General features: G+C 43.0%; 1 protein-coding gene across 1 annotated transcript in view; it reads right to left on the reverse strand.

The window, feature by feature from the left end:
• fam49ba (family with sequence similarity 49 member Ba) overlaps positions 1-22,847 on the reverse strand; it is a 66,149-nt gene that overhangs the window by 20,691 nt on the left and 22,611 nt on the right. The gene's annotated exons all lie outside the window — the stretch shown is intronic.

Raw genomic sequence — 22,847 nt, forward strand, 5'->3', positions numbered from 1 at the left:
GAGAAATGATATATATATATATATATATATATATATATATATATATATATATATATATATAATTTGTGCTTGCGTGATCTCCTTTCAGCGTATAATGAAATAAAAGCTGTGCGTTAGAATGTAACTAAATTAAACAGTAGCTCTCCGCCCAAGCTTGGAGGTTTTGTCTTTATCATTCTGCTGTTAGGTTTTTGTCATGTCACTCACACAGCTCTCCGTATCCCGAGTTCTCCACTATACAGAGTTGGCCTCATATGAGCAGCTATGAGCTTCAGAATCACTGCGCTCATTTCTTTAACTTGGTACCAGGACGTACTTTTTGAAAGGCAGCATTAACGATGGACGTAAGCTTTTGTATTGCATGCATATCTTGGATCGTGAGGACAGCTGAGGAGATCATCGGAGTCTGTCTGTATCCGGAAAGCTACCAGCGTTATTTATGGCCCCACGTCCCCTTCACGCGATCTATTCACCCTCCTGCCGTCTGGAAAAAAGGTACCGAAGCATTTGGACCTTCACAGCCAGGCTCTGTAACGGTTTCTTCCCACATGCCGTCAGACTCGACTCAACTCTGAGGGACTGGACTGATGATCACGCCACTCCCACTGCAGTCTTTGCACAGTGAACAATAATGTTTTACAATGCTCAGCACATACACAATGTGTTTAAAGTGCATATCACGGGTAAATTCAGGAGCAAGATCGATGTAATTCTCCTATTTTATATTAAACTTTGGTCAAATATCTGTCATTCTCTGCAGTTTTTTTTACCTTGCGCAATACCAGAAAAATTCAGTTGAAATCGAGCCATTTGAGGTGAATTGGTCCGCCTCTGAAAAAACTTGGCATTTGGATTTCCTGGCAAACATTGATTTTCGTGACGTCGCGTGCGGGACGCCTCCCTCTGAATCCTACGTCAGCGCTGGTTTGTTTATGAGAAAATGACCTGGTGGTTTTCTGCAAATTTCTTCAACGTTATGGCGTAATTATTAAAATGGTTAACAGATGTATCGTAGGAGGGTGTAGCAACACCAATCCTGATGGGATTAGTACTCATCGTTTCCCAAAAGACCGGACAACGAGAGAGAAATGGGAGCGCTTGGTCTACACAGGCTGTGCACTGAAACCGTGCAAAGCTCGCGCAGCCTGCTGGCGCTTCCGCAGGTAACGTCACGAATCTGGCTCCAGACTCCCTTGGGATTTTTCCAGACGCGTTTTATTTATTTATTTTATTTATTTTTTTCTGCTGTAGACAGATGGCCTTGTGCAAAATTACCCTTCTGGATGAGTGTGTAAAGAGACATTCTTTCATATAAAAAAACTCACTAAATTGGTCCAGGATATGCCCTTTAATTCGTTTTACACACACTACTTCAACTTTCCGCACAATGACGGTAAAAGGTACTGGTTGGCAATATACCGTCGGTTGTGCTAGTTGTCCTTGTTGTCGATGTCTTTCACTTTTTGTGTAGTTTATTGTCTGCAATGTTTGCACGCGCTGTACTCTTGTATGTAGATTTTTAGTCCAGCGATGTTTTACCGTATGTAGCACCATGGTCCTCGAGAAACGCTGTTTCGTTTTAACTGTCTACTGTGCCAACTGTATATGATTTGAAAAGACGACAAAAAAGCCTTGACCTTGATACTTGACCGATTCAGCACACTGTTTCAGCCCACTACTCGTTGCTGGTCAGTGATGTAGCTTCCCATGAAGCCAAAGTGCTAACAAACACCACATCTTAAATATTTCAGGGAATCTTTCAGCTCATGCTTGCTGGCTGAATCCACTGCTGTTTTTCTCATGAGAAACAGTATCTCGAAAAAGGGGGGGCTAAATAACAGTGGAAAGTTTCTTCATCGGGGGCAGGAGTGTGGGCGTGATTGTGTAAATGTTTTTCATCTTCTGTAATGATATACTGTGTGACAATAAATCATGATTCAAATCAGTGAAATAAAAAATTAAATGTGATTTATCAGGCTGCATCATCTTAGTTTTTCCTCGCTGTAATTGTGTTGTTTAGACAGCAGAGGGGACAATAACGTAACAGGAATACACCTGACTTCAGCCTAGGTGGAAGTAATACAGCTCTAATGCCACAACAAAAAGTCAGTCCCTTCTATGCCAGAATCTGGTCTTCCCAGGTAGTCCCAGCTCTTCGAGGCACATGGGTGCAGCACCAATCTCCTTTTCCATAGCCCTCGGCCTCTCGCCTGTACAGCTAGGGTTACGGGGAGGGGGGGGCTAGTCCATTGGTAGCCATGAGGGTTTGACTTCCCTACTTGCATCTGTGTTACAACATGCCTTGCCAGATGGTAGTAGGTACCATTATTATATAATGATCTTTGGTATGACCCGACCGTGAGTAGAACTTGCGATCTCCCGGTCAAGAGGTGGACACGCTAACCGCTAGGCCAACTCAACACAAAACAACACAAAAACCACCCCCACAGATCTAAAATGTGAAAGATCTGTTGTGTGACTGACTTTACAAACAAATGTAACAAAAAAAATGGAGCTCACGTTTTACAGACTGACGAAAGCTAAAGAAAAGAGAAGCAAATGGACGTAGTACAAAAGTTTATTAAGAAAAGGCTGATTTTTTTTTTAAATAAAAGGATTCTTTTGGTTAATAGGCTAATTTTACTCCAACCTTTACAAATGTTTGTAAATAATTGTCGGTTATTAAGAAAATGAAGCGTTTGGGTAATAATTTTCTTCATTTAATTTTTTTCCCCAAAAAAATACTGTGAATTGGGCAAATTGTTACTTGCCTAATAATATAAGCTGTGTTTATGACCAATAGCCAAGATCATTATGCATCGTGTTAACTTTATTGTCCAATATATCTAATTAAGAGTTCCAACCCAATCCTTAAATATCACTGGCTTCTTCCACTGCTGTATATCTGGACCTTCTCTGGCTTGCTCATTAGGGGCTGGAATCTAAATCTTTATCCAAATTTTTTGTCAATTGAGTGGCAGTGCAGGGCGACACGGTGGTGTAGTGGTTAGCGCTGTCGCCTCACAGCAAGAAGGTCCGGGTTCGAGCCCCGGGGCCGGCGAGGGCCTTTCTGTGCGGAGTTTGCATGTTCTCCCCGTGTCTGCGTGGGTTTCCTCCGGGTGCTCCGGTTTCCCCCACAGTCCAAAGACATGCAGGTTAGGTTAACTGGTGACTCTAAATTGACCGTAGGTGTGAATGTGAGTGTGAATGGTTGTCTGTGTCTATGTGTCAGCCCTGTGATGACCTGGCGACTTGTCCAGGGTGTACCCCGCCTTTCGCCCGTAGTCAGCTGGGATAGGCTCCAGCTTGCCTGCAACCCTGTAGAACAGGATAAAGCGGCTACAGATAATGAGATGAGATGAGTGGCAGTGCCCGTTGTTAAAAGTGCTGTATAAATAAAGTTGCTGTCTTCCAGTTGCTCTCTTCTACCAACCACAGATTACTATGTACCTGGACGACTGAGTATCTTCACAGATATGTTTCTACGCACTTTGGGATGAGATCCCTTCGACTGGTGCGGGAGTATGAGAGGACTTCCAGAAAACTGGCAGACATCTTGGCCAGAGAGGATCGTTCATTTTTGTCAACCTGGAACGACCATCACTGAACAGAGGTGGGTGTCTATGACATCTATCAGCCACCTACAATGCAGCCATCAGCATTCTGATTCGGATTCTATGATGATCCATGAGAGGATAAATACTGGATACTCCCTATTAGACAGACAGAACTGAGGATGCCTTTCGGACGAGAGGCGAAACGTCTTCAAGACTTTTCAAGCAAGTCCAGTTGCTCTCTTCTACCAACCACAGATTACTATGTACCTGGATGACTGAATATCTTCACAGATACGTATAAATAAAACGGAGCAGAACTGGCTTATTTCCAGGAATCGCTTCCCTGGAAATCCAGGATTCCTCTCCTGTGAATCAGTTGTGTCATTGTATGGGAGTCATCGCTCTCCCTAAAGCAGGGAGGACTTCAGAGCTACGCATGATGTACAGGATTTCAAACCACCCACGAAAAGGGAGGGATCATCTGTGGAAAGAGACGGAGCTCAAATTAAAACACTGCAACAGCCTGTTCCAGGCGCCACAAAATTCCTTTTGCAGGATTAACTCTTTAGAAGCAACTGCCAAACTCGGACTGCTTTACAGAACAAATGGTGGCAACAAAAGGAGGTAAAGAGGTCGCTCGCTGACCTACGCTGCAGTGTGCGCGCGTGCACCTTCAGTACTACACATGGAGCCATGCAGAGGAAGTAAATAATCACTGGCAGCTCGGTCCTGAAGCCCTGAATCCACCTTGATGTGCTTCAGAGGGGGGAGTGTAGGAGAGGAGGAGGAGGAGGAGGATCAAATCCAGCTTGTTCATTTGACTATCACTTATCCACTCTGTCTTCCTATTGGCTCACGACATTCTGCTGTTTCCATGGAGCCAAAAAACGGATCTCTACACTAAAAATAATGCAGCAGCCAATAGGAGCCGAGCTCTGGGGTGGGGCGAGGTGAGCGCATGGAAGATGATACTCAGCAGACTCCAAAGGACATACTGACACTAATACGGAAATAGAACCGATGCACGGTTCAGAGGGAGAAGAACTGAAGTGTTTGAAAAGGAACGATTAACCAGGGGGAGGATTTTTCAAGACACGCCTCTCTTTTTTTTTTTTTTTTGGCTGTTTGGTTTCTGTTAAAATGTCCATTCAGCATGAATGTGTCTATAAAAAAAAAAAAGCATTTCTTGCTCAGCACTCACGGGATGAGACCCAAATGAGAGCATCTTGATTAAAATCCCCAAATCCCATTAGTGCGATGCGCATAGAAGCGTGTGTGTGTAAATCTGTCAGTGTGTGTGCAGGAAACAGCATGTGTCAGCATAGAGAGCAGCATGTGTGTCCACGTGCCCTCTACTATTACTACTACTACATCTACTACAGCTCAGCCAGTAGAGCACATAGACCCGCCTTCCCCTCTCTCTCTCTCTCACACACACACACACGTGTACACAAACACACTGCGCAAAGCAAGCTAGAGGGAGGGGAGCGAAGTCACATGGGCTGAGGCACAGCGGGGTGGGGCTCTGCAGTGCCGGGGTGCTGCAGCGAGAGAGAGAGAGCTGCATCCTTCTGACCCAGATTTGGTTTCAGAGCGATGGTGTTCACCTCCCACTGTGCCATCAGCCAGCCAGAGCGCTGCCGTGAAGCTGCGGGTTCAGCGAAACCCGGTGTTGAGGATGTATTTGGGATATACGTCCTACTGAATTCTGCACAGCCAGAAACGGTGAGCAACCATGAGCTCAGAACAGCTCCGGTGTACTCATCGCTCTTCGCTCCTGACACACATGCTCCAATACCCTGGCCATCTCTTCTCCCTCAGCATCACTTCTCATAACTCACCCCCTCACCCATGTAGACCTCAGTGGTGGTGTGACACACTCATGAGGCACTGTGTATATCCACACACACACCAGCATGACAGCCCACAAACAGCACTGCGCCGCTTTAAAGTGGGAAGGAGAGGCGTGCAGTTGTTCCGGACAGCTGGAGTGACCAGGCTAAGAGCTTCGCCGCTGCCTGAGCAGTGAGTCACACCCACACACACACATGAACTGGAAAGGCATGAGAGTTAAACTCTGCCACCTCATCATGTACAGCTGTCATCACTGATGATCTATTACACTCTTAAGCCAGCATTTATTTGCCGTTTGATTAACGGTTGTGCTTCAAGTCATATTATGTAAATCCTGATAAATCCGACCACATATCCTGTTTCTCGAGGCTGTTATAAATCATGTGAAATACGAAGGCCTCGATCGTCCCTTTATACTGATCTGTAGCTCTGTGACCTGATTATATATATTGACTATTGTTCAACATTCTGAAGATAAATGTTGTTACTGGTTGACCTTTACATTATGACTAATATCTAAACCGAGGACGGAAACTTGACCCTTCTGTCTCAGAGTACAAACTGTTCCTGTTACTTCAGAACAGGATGGGGTGGGATTTTACTGCCCCTTGGTGGACGCATTTGACTACTGCAGCTTTTTCGGGAGCTGTAGTGATTCATCTCATCTCATTATCTGTAGCCGCTTTATCCTGTTCTACAGGGTCGTAGGCGAGCTGGAGCCTATCCCAGCTGACTACGGGTGAAAGGCGGGGTACACCCTGGACAAGTCGCCAGGTCATCACAGGGCTGACACATAGACACAGACAACCATTCACACTCACATTCACACCTACGCTCAATTTAGAGTCACCAGTTAACCTAACCTGCATGTCTTTGGACTGTGGGGGAAACCGGAGCACCCGGAGGAAACCCACGCGGACACGGGGAGAACATGCAAACTCCACACAGAAAGGCCCTCGCCAGCCACGGGGCTCGAACCCGGACCTTCTTGCTGTGAGGCGACAGCGCTAACCACTACACCACCGTGCCGCCCGTAGTGATTGTTTTTAATAAATATAAAACTGCTAAGTATTAAAGCTGGTACTGCCTTTCAGATTTTTCAAGCGTAGGTCGTAAAAAGAGTTTTCCCCGACACCCAGTTCTTTTTGTTTTGTGGACCGAAAGCTACTGAATTCGAATCTCAGACTTCCAATTTTATTTTTTTTAATAGAACAATTAACGAATTTAAAGCTCATAGGCAACGGTTTTAATTTTACGCACATTTGAAACTTTCTATGTTAAAAAACCCTCTGTAATTTTCTTCTGGTCCCAAGAAGTATTGTTAATAAGTAATAATTAAAATAAGTTAGCGCAGATCGCGGTGAATTTCTGTTCGGCTGTTTTCGTGACCACTCGGCACGTGATGTCATTTAAGTCAAACAAACCGCTTGAGTTGAGTCCACTTCCGTTTACTTACATTGCCGTTCGGCTTGAGTGCAGACGTGCGTTCGGGAATTTCCAAAGAAAAACCCCGTGCCTTATTGTTGTGCAGTGAACTGTAACAACGGGACCGGCTCAGGAAGAAGCTTTTACCTTTTTCCGAGAGAGGAGAAGAGGCGGAGAGAGTGGGTTGGCTTTTTCCGAAAGAGGTGGAGCGAGTGGGTTGGCTTTTTCCAGAAAACGAGACGAGGTGGAGCGAGTGGATTGTGCGCGTGAAGCCAGAGGGTTGTTTTTTTCCGGAAGAGGAGACGAGGCGGAGAGAGTGGATTTTGCGCGTGAAACAAAATCAAGCAGTCAAAGAAGAAACAGAGCAGCAACGCTCAAGCAAAAAGGAGAAGATTGGAGGTAAACATTTTTACTTTTGCTTGCAATTGACAAGTCAAGACTCCTGAGGGATCCTGTACAATCATTGTGGAAATGAGACAAAGGGATATTTCCTCGCTTAGAGGAGGCTAGAAATAGTATAATGCCGCGGATGGCAGGCTAATGTGGCCTACCGGCGCACTGTCCAGTAATCGTTCCCTATATCCACTAGGGAGGGCGGTTTAATTATTCTTCAAAAGGGCTCTTATTTAGTATTACGACGAAAGTAGGACTTCATCATAACTACCAGGATAAATCGTTTGGGTGCGAGTCTTGTTGAGGTCCGGGGTCACCGTGATCAGAGTCGGCCGAGTCGCTGTCCGATTCCGAGGCCGCACGGTCAAACCAGTGAGCCACATTCACAGATTGCTTCGCAACGGCCATAGGTTCATACATATACAGTATGGTTTCACCTCTCGATATTCAATTTGGAGAGTTCCTACTTCAAAATCGCCATCGCTTTCAGACATTTTACACAACCTCTCATGACCAGAGTCCGTACACGTGTGCTCGGTTCGCAAGTAAACACAGAGCTGCTCCCGGTCTGTTTGGCTTAAATGACGTCACGACGACGGCCCCCTGGCGGTGAAAGCGCGCATAAGTGAGATGTAAACAAACCTTCAGAAATTGGGCAAAACAGTATATTTTAACCGTTTAATTCAATTTTAGGGTGCAAATTAGACACCAGGAAGATTGAATTCGCTTTTTGGGTCGTTCATCTAGACAATCAAGTTGATATTCTACGTTTCACCTCCGACCCTTGCCTATGACCTTTAAGGCCACGTGGCCCTAAATTCTCTGCTATTTTTTCCTGCTTCACCATGACGCAATACAAGATACTACATCATGCATGACATGGTGGGCTTTCCCCGTTCGTGCAAGGCATTGTGGGATACAAATTTGAAACGGGAGAGAAAAATGGAGGACGCGAGTGTGTGAATGAAACATGAAAGAGCGACTACAGTAATGGAAAGTGAGAAGAAAAGACGTTATGTTGCGAAGGAAAGGAAACGCAGGACCAAACTAATAAATATTGGTGGTCAGCGAGCACCTCGGTGCGATCAGCTGTTCGTTTAGCGACAGAACGATGGAACGGTCAGTGCACGGTCAAGGTAAACCTGCAGATGCGCACACGGACTTCCTCGGTCTGCTTGACTGCACGACGCGGGTGATTTCATGCACATTATTTGCTCGGGAATCGCCTCAAATTAAATAACTTCCCAGCTACAGAATGCCGTGAGATATTACAGAAATAAACACACATCACAATGACCAAATTTCAGAGGGAACTAAATTTCACCGATTTTATGAACTCGAAAGGCCGTCTAGCTTTTAAATTCACGGTTTCAAAAAATGGCACACTACCAGTACAAGCACAGATTAGCACATCAGTTCATTTCATGTCCAAAATACACTACAACTATCCAAACAAAAATGTTTACATAGAAAAAAAAAAAAAGAGTGCTAATGTTTATCAGTGAACGCATGGACCAAAGACGCACTAATAACAATACAACTCGTAGTGTAGAAGATATTCATGTAATCAAGCTTTTTTTTTTCCTTTAGTTTGGTTTGTACTTTTATTTATTGTCCTCCATCCATTATCTGTAGCCGCTTATCCTGTCCTATAGGGTTGCAGGCAAGCTGGAGCCTATTCCAGCTGACTATGGGCGAGAGGCGAGGTACACCCTGGACGCCACCAGTTAACCTAACCTGCACGCCTTTGGACCGTGGGGGAAACCGGAGCACCCAGAGGAAACCCACGCAGACACGGGGAGAACATGCAAACTCTACACAGAAAGGCCCTCGCCGGCTGCTGGGCTCGAACCCAGAACCTTCTTGCTGTGAGGTGACAGTACTAACCGCTACACCACCGTGCCACCTGCGATAAAGGTTTTACAAATTTTCAATTACAAAGAAAATGCTGGACAGAAGAAAATTATAACCTTAAGCGAAAAATAAACCCCCATCATAAACTTTCCACTTAAGTTATGGTGAGTAATGTAGGACTGAAACACATCTCATTCTCCATCATGTAAGGGACTGTGAATAAAATCAACTCCAGAATTATTGGCACTCTTTATATAAAGACGTATAAATGTGTTGTAAAAAAAAAAACACGTCTGAAACTCAGACTGAAAATATGACAGGAATTCAACCTTTAACTGAAGTTTATTTTAATTAAAAAAAAACAACAACCCATAAATCATAATTACTGGCAGCACTAGAATTTCTTCGGGACAAGAGAGTTTTGTTCACTGGGGTATAAATATGGTGCAACACAAAGTGCAAATTCACTTATCTTGGGAAAGATTAAAGCATACACAAATGAGAAAAAAAAAAGTATGTTGACCTTCATAAAATCAGACTATGTCTACAATTCTGAAAACACCTGTATCTACTGTTAGGGCAATAATTAACATCTGGAGCTGTAAAGAACCTGCCTGCAAGAGGAAGCCTCTGTGTACATTGAAAAGGCTCATGATCTCAAAATCTATAAACACCACCTCTATGTTAGCAAACTTCTGCCATGGCCAGGAAAAATAACTACTTTTCGTCTGTTAAAGGCATTAAAAGGACGGTTCTAGTGAAAAGAACCTAATCCCTGCTGTAAAGCATGGTGGAGGATGTGTGATGTTGCAGGGCTGTGTTCTTCTCCAAAGTGGCCTTGTTAGGACACATGGCATCATGGAATCCATGAAGTACCAGGAGACTTGAAATAAAGAAAAAACTGGCGTCTCTCGGGTTCCCTACAGTGGTATGCAAAAGTTTGGGCACCCCGGTCAAAATTGCTGTTACTGTGAACAGTTAAGCAAGTTGAAGATGAAATGAACTCCAAAAGGCATAAAGTTAAAGATGACTCATTCCCTTTATATTTTAAGCAAAAACAATTTTTTATTTTCATCTTTACATTTTCAAAATGACAAAAAAGGAAAAGGGCCTGAAGCAAAAGTTTGGGCACCCTGCATGGTTAGTAGCTAGTAACACCCCCTTTGGGAAGTATCACAGCTTGTAAACACTTTCTGTCGCCAGCTAATAATCTTTCAGTTCTTACCTGGGGGTTTTCACACATTCGTCCTTGCAAAAGGCTTCCAGTTCTACAAGTTTCCTGGGCTGTCTTGCATGCACTGCTCTTTTGAGATCTATCCACAGATTTTCAATGATGTTTAGGTCAGGGGACTGTGAGGGCCAGGGCAAAACCTTCAGCTTGTGCCTCTTGAGGTATTCCATTGTAGAGTTTGAGGTGCGTTTTGGATCATCGTCTTATTGTAGGACCCATCCTCTTGTTAACTTCAACTTTTTTACAGATGGTGTGATGTTTGCTTCCAGAATTTGCTGGTATTTATTTGAATCCATGCTTCCCTCGACCAGTGAAATGTGCCCTGTGCCACTGGCTGCAACACAACCCCAAAGCATGATCGATCCACACCCATGCTTCAGAGTTGGAGAGGTGTTCTTTTCCTGGAATTTGGCGTCCTTTTTTCTCCAAACATACCTTTGCACATTGTGGCCAAAAAGTTCTATTTTGATTTCATCAGTCCACAGGACTTGTTTCCAAAATGCATCAGGCTTATTTAGATGTTCATTTGCAAACTTCAGATGCTGAATTTTGTGGCTAGGACACAGGAAAGGTTTTCTTCTGATGACTCTCCTATGAAGGTCATATTTGTTCAGGTGTTGCTGCATAGTAGAACAGTGCACCACCACTCCAGGGTCTGCTAAATCTTTCTGAAGGTCTTTTGCAGTCAAACAGGGGTTTTTATTTGCCTTACTAGCAATCCAACGAGCAGTTCTTTCAGAAAGTTTTCTTCATCTTCCAGACCTCACCTTGATCTCCACTGTTTCTGTTAACTGCCGTTTCTTAATAACATTACAATCTGAGGAAACGGCTACCTGAAAACACTTTGCTACGTTCTTGTAGCCTTCTCCTGCTTTGTGAGCATCAATTATTTTATTATTCAGAATGCGAGGGAGTTGCTTAGAGGAGCCCATGGCTGTTGATTTTAGGGACAAGTTTGAGGAGTCAGAGAGTTTATACATCTTTGAAATCTGCATCATCTGACCTTTCCTAATGAAGAATTTGAACAAGCCACAGCTCAATAAGCTAATTAAGGTCTGGAACCTTGGTAAAAGTTACCTAAGAACTCAAATGTATTGGGGTGCCCAAACTTTCGCATGGTGTTCCTTTTCTTTTTTCACTCTCCAGTTGTACAAAACAAAAATAATACACAAATCTTGCAGAAAACGCTGAAAAGAAACGTGTCGTCTTTACCTTTATGCCTTTTGGTGATCAGTTCAGCTTCTGCTCACTTAACTATTCACAGTAACAATTTCAGTAAGGGTGCCCAAACTTTTGCATGCCACTGTACTTTGTATTTTCATTTTAAGCATTAACAATTGGAAGAATATCCATCTATAGTGCTCATCCATCAGGGTCGTAGGGGGAGCTGGAGCCAATCCCAGCTGACTTCGGGTGAGAGGGCGGGGTTCACCCTGGACGGGTTGCCAAGCTACAACAGGAGTAACACAGAGACGAAAAACCATTCACATCTCTGGGCAATTTGGACTAGCCAGTTGACCTAATGCTCACGTCTTTAGACTGTCGGAGGAAACCCACACAGGTATGAGGAGAACATGCAAACTCCATCCATGAGATTCAAACCCAGAATCTTCTTGCTGTGAGGTGATGGTGCTAACCACTGCACCACCAGGTTGAGAATATTTTTGCTTCAATTAAAATGTTTGATTTCAATGTGAGATTAAGCTAATTAAACAGTGCTTGTTTTGCATCTGTAACCATTTTTGAGACATGAAGTCAGCAGTGGGTGGCACGGTGGTGTCGTGGTTAGCGCTGTCGCCTCACAGCAAGGAGGTCCGGGTTCGAGCCGACGAGGGCCTTTCTGTGTGGAGTTTGCATGTTCTCCCCGTGTCCGCGTGGGTTTCCTCCAAAGACATGCAGGTTAGGCTCACTGGTGGCTCTAAATTGACCGTAGGTGTGGATGAGTGTGTGTGTCAGCACTGCGATGACCTGGCGACTTGTCCAGGGTGTACCCCGCCTCTCGCCCATGGTCAGCTGGGATAGGCTCCAGCTCGCCCACGACCCTGCACAGGATAAGCGGATGGATGGAAGTGAAGAGCGTGCACAGTGTCGAGCATCAGCTCATCAGCTGTTCCCTCTGAGACTCTGCTCATGCCTGGACACTCTTCCTGAAGGTCAAAAAACTCTGTGCATTCAAATGAAACGAGCACTTGGTCTGTGTCAGTGTTTGGGAGATCAGGTCATTAACACACACACCGCTAATCTGTCAGTAACACATCTGAACTGTTTCCAGTGCGGCTCATTGGAACGTTATGATTTGTTGAACGTTTGGGTGTGTTGTGAATGTTTCTCATCAAAACCTGGACATCTTGTGTCTTTAGCTGTAAGCCAGAACTCTTTAAGCAGCCATGGCCTAAAGGTTTGAAAAGCAGCTTTGGGACCAAAAGGTTGCTGGTTCGATTCCGTGGACCAGCAGGAAAATGGGGTGAGTGAGCAGCACTTTCCCCTTGGCTAGGCTTGGCTTGGCTTGGCTTGGCTGAAGTGCCCTCACGCCCACTGCTCTGGGTGTGTGTTCACAACCTCAGAATGCTGTACATATATACTGGAATTCGTCTCTTCTCTGAATTCCCTTAGAGAAATGCAAAAACCTATAAATGTTCCTGTTAAGTGGTTCTGGTTCTGACCCTTGAGAGCTCCTCAGCAGGTCTCCTGCCCTTACTTTCTGCTCTATACACACACACACACAGTTATACTACACCACTGTTGTATTCTTGAATCTGATTGGTCAGAAAGCGTTGGTTAATTTAAAAAAAAAAAAAGTTACTTACCAAAGAATATTATATAATAGAGAAGGTGGTGAAGTTTCTTTCACAAGTGGACGGAGTCTCAGTGTCGGCGATAACAGGGTGCATCAGTTGCCCCCTAAAAATGAAAAGTTCCTCCGATCATGATGCATTTTTGTTTTTATGTTCCTTTTGGTAAGAAAACACACTGGGTGAAATATTTTGACAAAATTCAAAAGTTTAATGGTGGCACCAGGAGCTCAAAGTTATGGAAAAAGCTGCTATTTTATGACTTTTATGACAAAATTTCGATCACTTTTCATGAAACATTATGGCACCTTATAGAGTATACCAAATATCTTAGATACACATTTTTAGTACATATTCTAAATATATTATCAAGCACGGTTTGAGTTTTAGCTGTTCACTGAATCATTGTTCAACTACTTTTAAATAGGGCTGTCGAAGTTAACGCGTTATTAGTGCGTTAACGCAATTTAATTTGATCGCAATTTTAAAAAAATGACTGCGTTATCGCAGGGTATTTAAACAGTGAATTGGGCTCATCTTGGTAAGGAGCAATGCAGATTTTCGCGGGTGACTAGCATGCAAAATAAAGCTAGTTATAACATTAACTTTGTGGTAAAACGTAGCTCTACAACTTGTCAAATAAACCCGCAACATGGTCAGTTAAATTGTAGCCTGCATATGCAATGCGGTGCGAGTTCCGTTTACTTTCACTTTACCGGGTGAAATGTGTTGATATCTGGTGGGCTACGATCGGGAATGCGCACATTCCCTTTTCTCCACCTGTAGATTGTAGGTAGCCTAGCGATTTCCAAATAGCCTACTGCTTCACTTGAATGAACCTGCAGGAGTCAAACTACTTCCTCTTTGCTCTTCAAAGTGTAGCTTGCAGCCATTACAGTTGAGAAAAAAAATATAGTCTGTTATTTCTCCAAATCGTATTTTGCACATAGCCTACAGTATGCCGAACAGATGTCTGATAGGCTACATTGGAAAGAATATGCTGCATGCCTAGATCTAATATCAAAACCCGAATGCCAAATATTTGTGCATTAGGCCTATATATTGTCTATCATGGAGAAGATGAGCCTTATAATTGACATGGACCATCAGAGCATATATTCAAATGTTTGCTCTGATGTAGAAATGTATTTGAGTACAATTTAAACAGATGTTTAAAGATTTTTTGCGATTAACTACATAATTTTATGAGATTAATCGTGATTAAAAATTTTAATCGTTTGACAGCCCTACTTTTAAACAATACAAATGTATTATGAATCACATTAATGCTTCTCAATCCCTTGCAAAGGTTCTTAACATGATCTCTGGCTCACAAGAAATCAATAAATGGAGTCCAACGTTGTGATTCAAACCTTACGTGAAAACATAAAATAAGCGTTTTTTGGCAAAAAATGAACCTCATGGTGCCACCATTAGACTTTTGAATATGGTCAAAACATTTTACAGGATGTCTTTATTGGTGAAAAGGAACAACCAAACAAAAATGCATCAGATTTTATGAAAGTGAGGGCAACTGATGCACCCTAAGCGATAAAGCTCTTCCTTTACCCTTTCGACACCGGGAAGTCTTCAAGACCGAATTTTGAACATTCTGGTTTCTCGATGACAAGCTACAGACTTTCTACAACATTAATTCTCAGATCGTACGGCTCAAACTCGCGTGTTCTTTAATAAAAAAAAGTATTTGTGAGCAAATTGATATGGTATAAGATGAATAGCATGCTGGAGTGTGCTGTGCTGTTGATAATTATGGCCTGTAACAGCACGCTCCGTGTTGCCTCCTTTAGCTCATTCAAACTTTCACCTGTACTGTTCGCTCCCAGTGTTACACTAAACATGCACTCGTGTGGCACGGATCTCACGCTAACTTTAGTGGCGTACAGTACGACCTCAGGTTTGAAAATGAGATTTTTCTCTCCATAACCTACTGACATCTTCAATAAATCAAATTTCCCCCAAAATAATGTTTGTTGTGGTTTTTTGTATTAATTTCCAACATGTGCAAATATCATGTCAGGTAGATGAGCAGCAAGTTTCACAACCACAGCTGTAAAAAGACTGCAAGCTCGGCAGGCGTTTTTATTTTTATTCTTTTATTACATGATTAATACAGCATAGATAGCAGTTGCTTTTAGACAGTGAGTGAAATTTTCTCCCTTTACACCTTTGGGTGGACGTTACTACACCTTAAAGATGTACTGCACACTTAAACGTATTTTCTGAGCTGTCAAGTAAACTGGTCTGTGATGAAACATCAATGCAAGGCCGATGCTGATGTAGAGTCAACCGTTTAGTGTTTCTTTACATCAGGAAATATCTGGGTCCGTCTCAGAAACTGGTCTCTCATTTGGGACATTATGGTCAAAAAATAAATTTTCTAATTTTACTAACACTCAATGTTTCTTTTGTCATGTTTCATTCATTCATTCATTATCTGTAGCCGCTTTATCCTGTTCTACAGGGTCGCAGGCAAGCTGGAGCCTATCCCAGCTGACTACGGGCGAAAGGCGGGGTACACCCTGGACAAGTCGCCAGGTCATCACAGGGCTGACACATAGACACAGACAACCAATCACACTCTCATTCACACCTACGCTCAATTTAGAGTCACCAGTTAACCTAACCTGCATGTCTTTGGGCTGTGGGGGAAACCGGAGCACCCGGAGGAAACCCACGCGGACACGGGGAGAACATGCAAACTCCGCACAGAAAGGCCCTCGCCGGCCACGGGGCTCGAACCCGGACCTTCTTGCTGTGAGGCGACAGCGCTAACCACTACACCACCGTGCCGCCCCCTCAAATGCTTTTGTAAAATTTATTTCCATATAAAATAACTCCATCATGAAGAATTAAAGCCCCTCCTTCACAGATGAGTGAAAATATTGAATAAATTTCCTCTTTTTGATTGCTTGGGTTAAAAATGCCAAGTTATGATGACTGAATTGATTATTCACTTAAATATGAATAATATGATACATTTTGGGGATTTGATATGGCAGAATAGGACACAATGGAAAAATCAAGAACACACCGGAAAGATGAGAATAACGGCGCTGGTAAAAGAAGAGCGACTATACCGGCTGAAGGTCGCGCGGGTCTCTGCTGCGGCGCACGAGCAACAGGACATCACTACCGCACCGGACGGAGCGCGAGGCGGGGGCGGGGCAAAATGACTGGCCGTAGATTCTATCAAAAGTCTGATCTAAATTGACCATGGTTGCAAAATATTGGCCAAAAATACGCAAACACTACGAAATATGAAAGTAAGATGAAAAAGAAATATTCTATTGCCTTATACTGCAAGACTAAGGCCACTCATTTTATATTATCTGGTTGACGGATCCACCGAAGTGCTGAGAAAAGTGCCGCTTGAAAAAAAATATTCAACTTTATTTTTTATTTTTCCCCTGCCGATCTCTCAAAAGATGCCGATGTGAAAATAATTTTATTTAATCTAAATTAAACGTAAAATCGCATCTTTATCATGACCATTTGATACCTCGCGATACAACTTGCCATTTTTTTCGGTCACTGTATTGACCCCACTGTATTCGCGTCTCGAGAGTTCCCAAAGTGCATTGCGAATAATGGCGGCGTCCAGGAAGCGTGTTCATGCCCTGTGAGAAGAATCGAATAACAAATCACAATGACTTCGTTCGTGCAGGTTCATTTAAATGGGGAACAAGCTGCATTTAAGCAGTCTGCCGAACGGGGATGAGAATTTTCCGCCGATCGGCGGAAGCATGATCAACTTCTAACTGTTGGAGTGGAAAATTCCATTCTACACATGCAACTTGTTAATGTGTGTCCTTCCCCGCACACAAATAACACGCTACGGTAAAAAATAGACCACAACTCATTTTATAGCTCAGAAATTCATACAAGACCAGCTACCATCGGAACATATTCTGTAAGAAACATATTCTATACCTAACTTTCAGCTTCCGTTTTAAAAAACAAAATCGCAGATTTATAACTAAATGTTTATATGGCGTAGTGATTTTAAGTTCCTACTTTTGGTGAGGTAGTGACCTCGACCCTGAGGCTTTCCGTTTAGATCAAAACACACGATCGTATTGGTTTTGGGTCTGCGGAAAATGGAGTCACGACGGTGATCAAATATTTTGCATGATGTTTTATTACGGTTATGATTTTTCTGTGAGCGCACCAATCCTTAGGTGTATAAAGTTACAACTTAAAATACAATTACTGATAACTGTAGACTTTTCAGTGGACTACAACCTTCTTAAGGGAATGCGATGGAGTCAACCATTTATCATGTCCCAGATCAAGCCGCCATTTTTCCACAAATTTGCGGAATTTTTGCCAAATTCTGAATAGAGTATTCACATCAAAGATTTAGTTTTATCTGTATTATTTCTTTCATCATTTTATTTCAAATTAAAACCAACATCACCATTCAAAACCGTATAGTTTATTGACTGAGAGTATATTTAGTGGGGTACCCACACAGTACCCAGTTTCTGAGACAGACCCATATAAGAATGGTAACGCCCTCTAATCAGAAGTGGGTGGGCCACCTCCAGCCCTGGGCTTTGAGTGGGAGTCTGTGAAACCCCACTCATTTTCAAATATATGCTGATCAAAACCCCTCATTCACAGGAGTTTATGCTGTTTCCCGACCCCAACCCCTTCCCCATCCGCTCCTAGCCCCTCGCCCACTTTTTATCATTTTTCTAAATTATGCAGAGGGCGGAGTTTGGCTTGTGGCTGAAGTTACACTTTTTATTATTTATAGTTTTGAAAACTACATTTTGAAATGTTAAAATGTCACTGTATGAAGCGTTTTCTCAGGCTGGCACACTTTTAATATGGACCAGACTGAATATTACTTGATGTGGTTCTAAATTTATTTCTACTTGTTGTATATCAGGCTTGTAGCGCTCGAGTCCGACTCATGCCCTAATTTTAAGGACTCGTGACTCGACTTGGGCTTGAGCACCAATGACTCGGACTCATGTGTTAACTGCATCTGGACTCGTAAATTGGAGACGAGGACTTGGATTTTTTCTTTATTTTTTGTAACATGCCATAATAATTTTGCATAAGACGTTGGTGTAGTGGTTAGCGCTGTCGCCTCACAGCAAGAAGGTCCGGGTTCGAGCCCCGTGGCCAGCGAGGGCCTTTCTGTGCGGAGTTTGCATGTTCTCCCCGTGTCCGCGTGGGTTTCCTCCGGGTGCTCCGGTTTCCCCCACAGTCCAAAGACATGCAGGTTAGGTTAACTGGTGACTCTAAATTGACCGTAGGTGTGAATGTGAGTGTGAATGGTTGTCTGTGTCTGTGTGTCAGCCCTGTGATGACCTGGCGACTTGTCCAGGGTGTACCCCGCCTTTCGCCTGTAGTCAGCTGGGATAGGCTCCAGCTTGCCTGCGACACTGTAGAACAGGATAAAGCGGTTACAGATAATGGATAGATGAATGCAGTGATTTGCAAAGTCTTTTATAATCAACTGAATACAATACAAAGACAAGATATTTCATATTCAAACTGAAACTATTGTTTTTTGTAAATATACACTCATTCTGCAACAAAAAACTGGGAAAGTTGTGGAAAGCTGAAAACCCCGTTTGGAACATTCTACAGGTTAATTGGTAATTGGAAAGGCTCAGATGTTCACAAGCAAGGATGGGGTGAGGTTCAGCACTTTGTGAAAAACTGCATGGGCCAAAACATCCAAAAGTTTAAGAACAAACGTTTCTCAAATGTACAGCTGCAAGGAATTTAGGGATTTCACCATCGACAGTCCATAATATCGTCCAAACATTCAGAGAATCCAAAGAAATCTCCGCTGAAAACCAACAATGAACGCCTGTGGCCTTCGATCCCTCAGGTAGCCCTGCATTTAAAAACCGACATGACTGTATAAAGGACATTACTACATGGGCTCAAGAACGCTTCAGAAAACCGTTGTTGGTAAACGTAGTTCATCACTGCCTCTACCACACGACGTGAAAGCCAAATAACATCATTCGGGAACACTGCCGGCTTCTCCAGGCCCGAGCTCGTCTGCGACGGGCTGACACAAAGCGGAAAAGTGTGCTGTGGTCTGACGAGTCCACATTTTAAACTGTTTTTGGAAACGGACATTGTGTCCTCCGAGCTAAAAAGGAAAAGGACCATCCAGATTATTAGCAGCACAAAGTTCAAAAGTATGAGGGTGTGTTTGTGCCACATCTGTGAAGGCACCATTAATGCTGAAAGGTACATATAGGTTTTGGAGCAACATACGATCCCATCCAGAAGACGTCTTTTTCAGGAACGTCCCTGCTTATTTCCACCAAGACAACGCCAAGCCACATTCTGTCAGTGTTACAACAGTGTGGCTTCACGGTAAGAGTGCAGGTGCTAAACTGGTCTGCCTGCCCCCCCCATTGAAAATATGTGGTGCGTTATGCAATGCAAAATACGACACTGGAACCTCAGACTGTTGATCTGGAGTTGTATATCAAGCAAGAATTTCACGCTCAGAACTTTAACAGTTAGTGTCCTCAGTTCCCAAACACTGAGTGTTGTTAAAAGAAAAAGTGATGTATAGGGATGACGAGTTTCCTTTTCAGAAAACTGCCAATTCCATTGGTTTTCTGTCTCCCCCCCCCCCAATTTTCTGTAATAAGAAATGGGATAAGTTTCCATGTCCTGATGATACAGTTTTGGAGTTCTGAAACCCATAAAAACAAAACTTGAACAATAAACAATTGGCACAATCAACAAGACAGACTTTATCTTGGACCCAAAACAGAATGTTCAGTATAGACTTATCCCTGACATCGGTAGTTTCATCAACAATTATATAAATTGACTGATCTTTCAGGATGGTTTTTAATTGTGTAAATAGCCGCGGCGAGTACACCTGCTGTAGCGCAGACTGGTGAGGTCCAGACCTCCCTTGAGGACAGTGTTTGAGAAGAAATGGCTTTAGTTTCTCTACTCTAGAGAGGAGGATGTCAGCTGTAACTAGCGCTTTCAAAAAAAATCCATAAACTCTTCACGCATGTTTTTTGATGTTACTGCTTTTAACATTGAAGAAGTAATTGTTGTTTGTCCGAGATTTGGCTGTGACGTTTCCGCGAACCGAGGTGATCTTTTACCCTGTCGACACGTCTATAGTCTACGCTGTGCTGACAAAATTTTCAGAGCAGAATCCTTCCACCACATCTTCGTAAAAATTGTTGGCAAAGTTACTTGCTGACACCGATGTTATGCTCTGCGCACGTTTTTGATGTTTAGCAGACGTCGCCATATTGGACTCGACTACTTTATCATTCGGAGTCAGCCCTTGATGTGTTTTTTTTTTTTTTAATCCAATCAGCGTGAACACTGATCCTAAACCCTTGCATCATTATCAATGTCACGCTGCGTTGTAAGTTTGTTGACAACCCAGTACACACCGAGATTTGATGTCTTTTTTTGCGCAAAAAAATCCCCACCCCTTGCTGTATAGCTGCACGCATTGAGTTTCTCAGGTTTTGAACCTGGATGCTGACCAAAACCCGTTTTTTGTTTCACAATGGCAATCCCATTTCGGACAAGCGATTTCCGTGATTGCAGAAAATCATCCCTAGATGTAACAGTGGTGAACATGCCCCCGTCCCAACTTTTTTGTAACGTATTGCTGACGTCAAATTCAGGATGAGAACAAAGTTTATGTTTGAGCATTAAATATCTCATCTTAGACTTAGACAAAACTTTATTTATCCCTGAAGGGCAATTAGAAGGGTGAAGAGCGGTACATTAAAAGAGCAAGAAAATAAAATCACAAAAAGAATAAAATCACAAAAATGGGTGGGGGGAATAAAACCCCAGCGTTTTATGTGCAATATACAATGGCAGGCCTGTTGCCAGTAACAAAGTAAAAGAAAAAAAAGTAATTAATTAATTAATTTTAAAAAAAGGCAGCAGATAAAATATGGCAAATAAATAAAATGATGTGTGGATAAAATTAAAATGACAATATGATTAGAGTGACGTAGTTAAAGTGACAAGGTGATATTGTAATATTGCACATCAGGACGTGATATTGCACGAGAGTATTGTACAGAAGACTTAAGTTATTGTAACTGTCTTAGACTTCTTAGAGTTCAGGAGGAGAATAACACTTGGAACAAAGGTTGCTCTCCTCCTCTGGGTCTTACAGGCTGGACAGCGGAACCTGCGACCAGATGGCAGCTGCTCAAATGCCGGGAACAAAGCATGAGTCGAGTCCTTAAGAATTGGACGAGCCAGGCCGCTAGCCTGCTGCTCGTACACAGTATTCAGGTGGCGAGCAGGAAGTCCAGTAATCTTAGAACACACCTTGACAATGTTATGCAGGCGGTTCCTATCCTGTACAGTAATGGAGTAATACCAGCAGCATATAGAAAAAGCTAAAACACTTTCAATGAATGTATAATAGAATGTCAACAAGATGTTCTGACTGACAGAAAAAGAGTTCAGTTTCCTTAGTAGGTACATCCTCTGGTGGCACTTCCTCAGGATTCCTTCTGTGCTGGAAGAGAACCTCAGTTGGCAGTCCAGAATGGTTCCCAGGTATTTGGCTTGGGTCTCAGAGACTACTACGGCTCCAATGTGCTGAATTCGAATTAGCCAGGAGTGAGGAAATCAGAAAGACTCTACAAACAGCGTTTAACTTCACACGTCCGTTGTTTTGATGAGACAAAGCGAGCACTGAGCATGTAATGCAGAATCGTTTACCACTCACTTAAACACAGAGCCTCATACTGACCACAAATGATGACCACTCATTCATTCGTCGTTCATTCAACCACTCACATTCGTTTCACAAAATCCGGGAGATTCGAATTAGCAGGTGACGTTTCCTGTTTCTCTGAGGTCAGGGTGCAAGACAGTGGGTTTATTTCTTAGCTGCCGCTCAGTTTTGTTTCTTTTTATTTAAACCCAGTGCACTGTATTAAATCATATTGTGTGTATTATGGAGAAAAATAAAATATTCTGATCTACCAGGTGGAAAGTTTACCACCTTACAGCTGGGAAATGCAACTAGATAGTTACCTCGCCCGCGACGGAGTAAGTGGGGCGCGGTATTGTAATCAGTGCAGTTTGTGTGTCTGTTAACAGTCTAGCGTCTAGACGGTTGCACCGACTGACTTCAAATTTTCAGAGTAGGTGGGCAATGGTCCGTAGATTACCTGATTAAATTTTGGTGGTGTGAAGGTCAAGGTCACCGGAAAGGTCAACCTTTCGGTCAAAATAACATTTTCCATTATAATTCAAACGGTTGCCGATAGACAGATGTTTACTATGATGAGCATATAGGAACTCCCATATGGCTTTCCATTTGGCACCAGGATCTTTGACCCTGAGTGACCCTGAAAGGTCAAACTCAAGGTCGTGTTTTTTCAGAGGGCTGTAACTTGAAAATGGTAGACAGATATTTACCATTATCAGCTTATTGGAAGTGCCATATGGGCTTTCATTTGGCACCAGGATCTTTGACCTTGAAAGGTCAAACTGAAGGTCATGGGTTTTCATAGGACTATAACCTGACAGCTGATGATTGAGAATTATTACCATTATCAACATATAGGTATAAAATAAGTGCTGCCGGGCGAGGATTGTTTCGCCTGGCAACGCTTGTTTCATTGTGTTGGTGACCCTAATGCCCAACACCGTTCCCTTTACTGTGTTAACCAAAGTGTTAGCGCTTAGTCATAATGTTTGTTTGTTTGGGTTGTCTGGGGC

Source organism: Neoarius graeffei, chromosome 1 (assembly GCF_027579695.1).
Source record: "Neoarius graeffei isolate fNeoGra1 chromosome 1, fNeoGra1.pri, whole genome shotgun sequence".
Classification (NCBI taxonomy): Eukaryota; Metazoa; Chordata; class Actinopteri; order Siluriformes; family Ariidae; genus Neoarius; species Neoarius graeffei.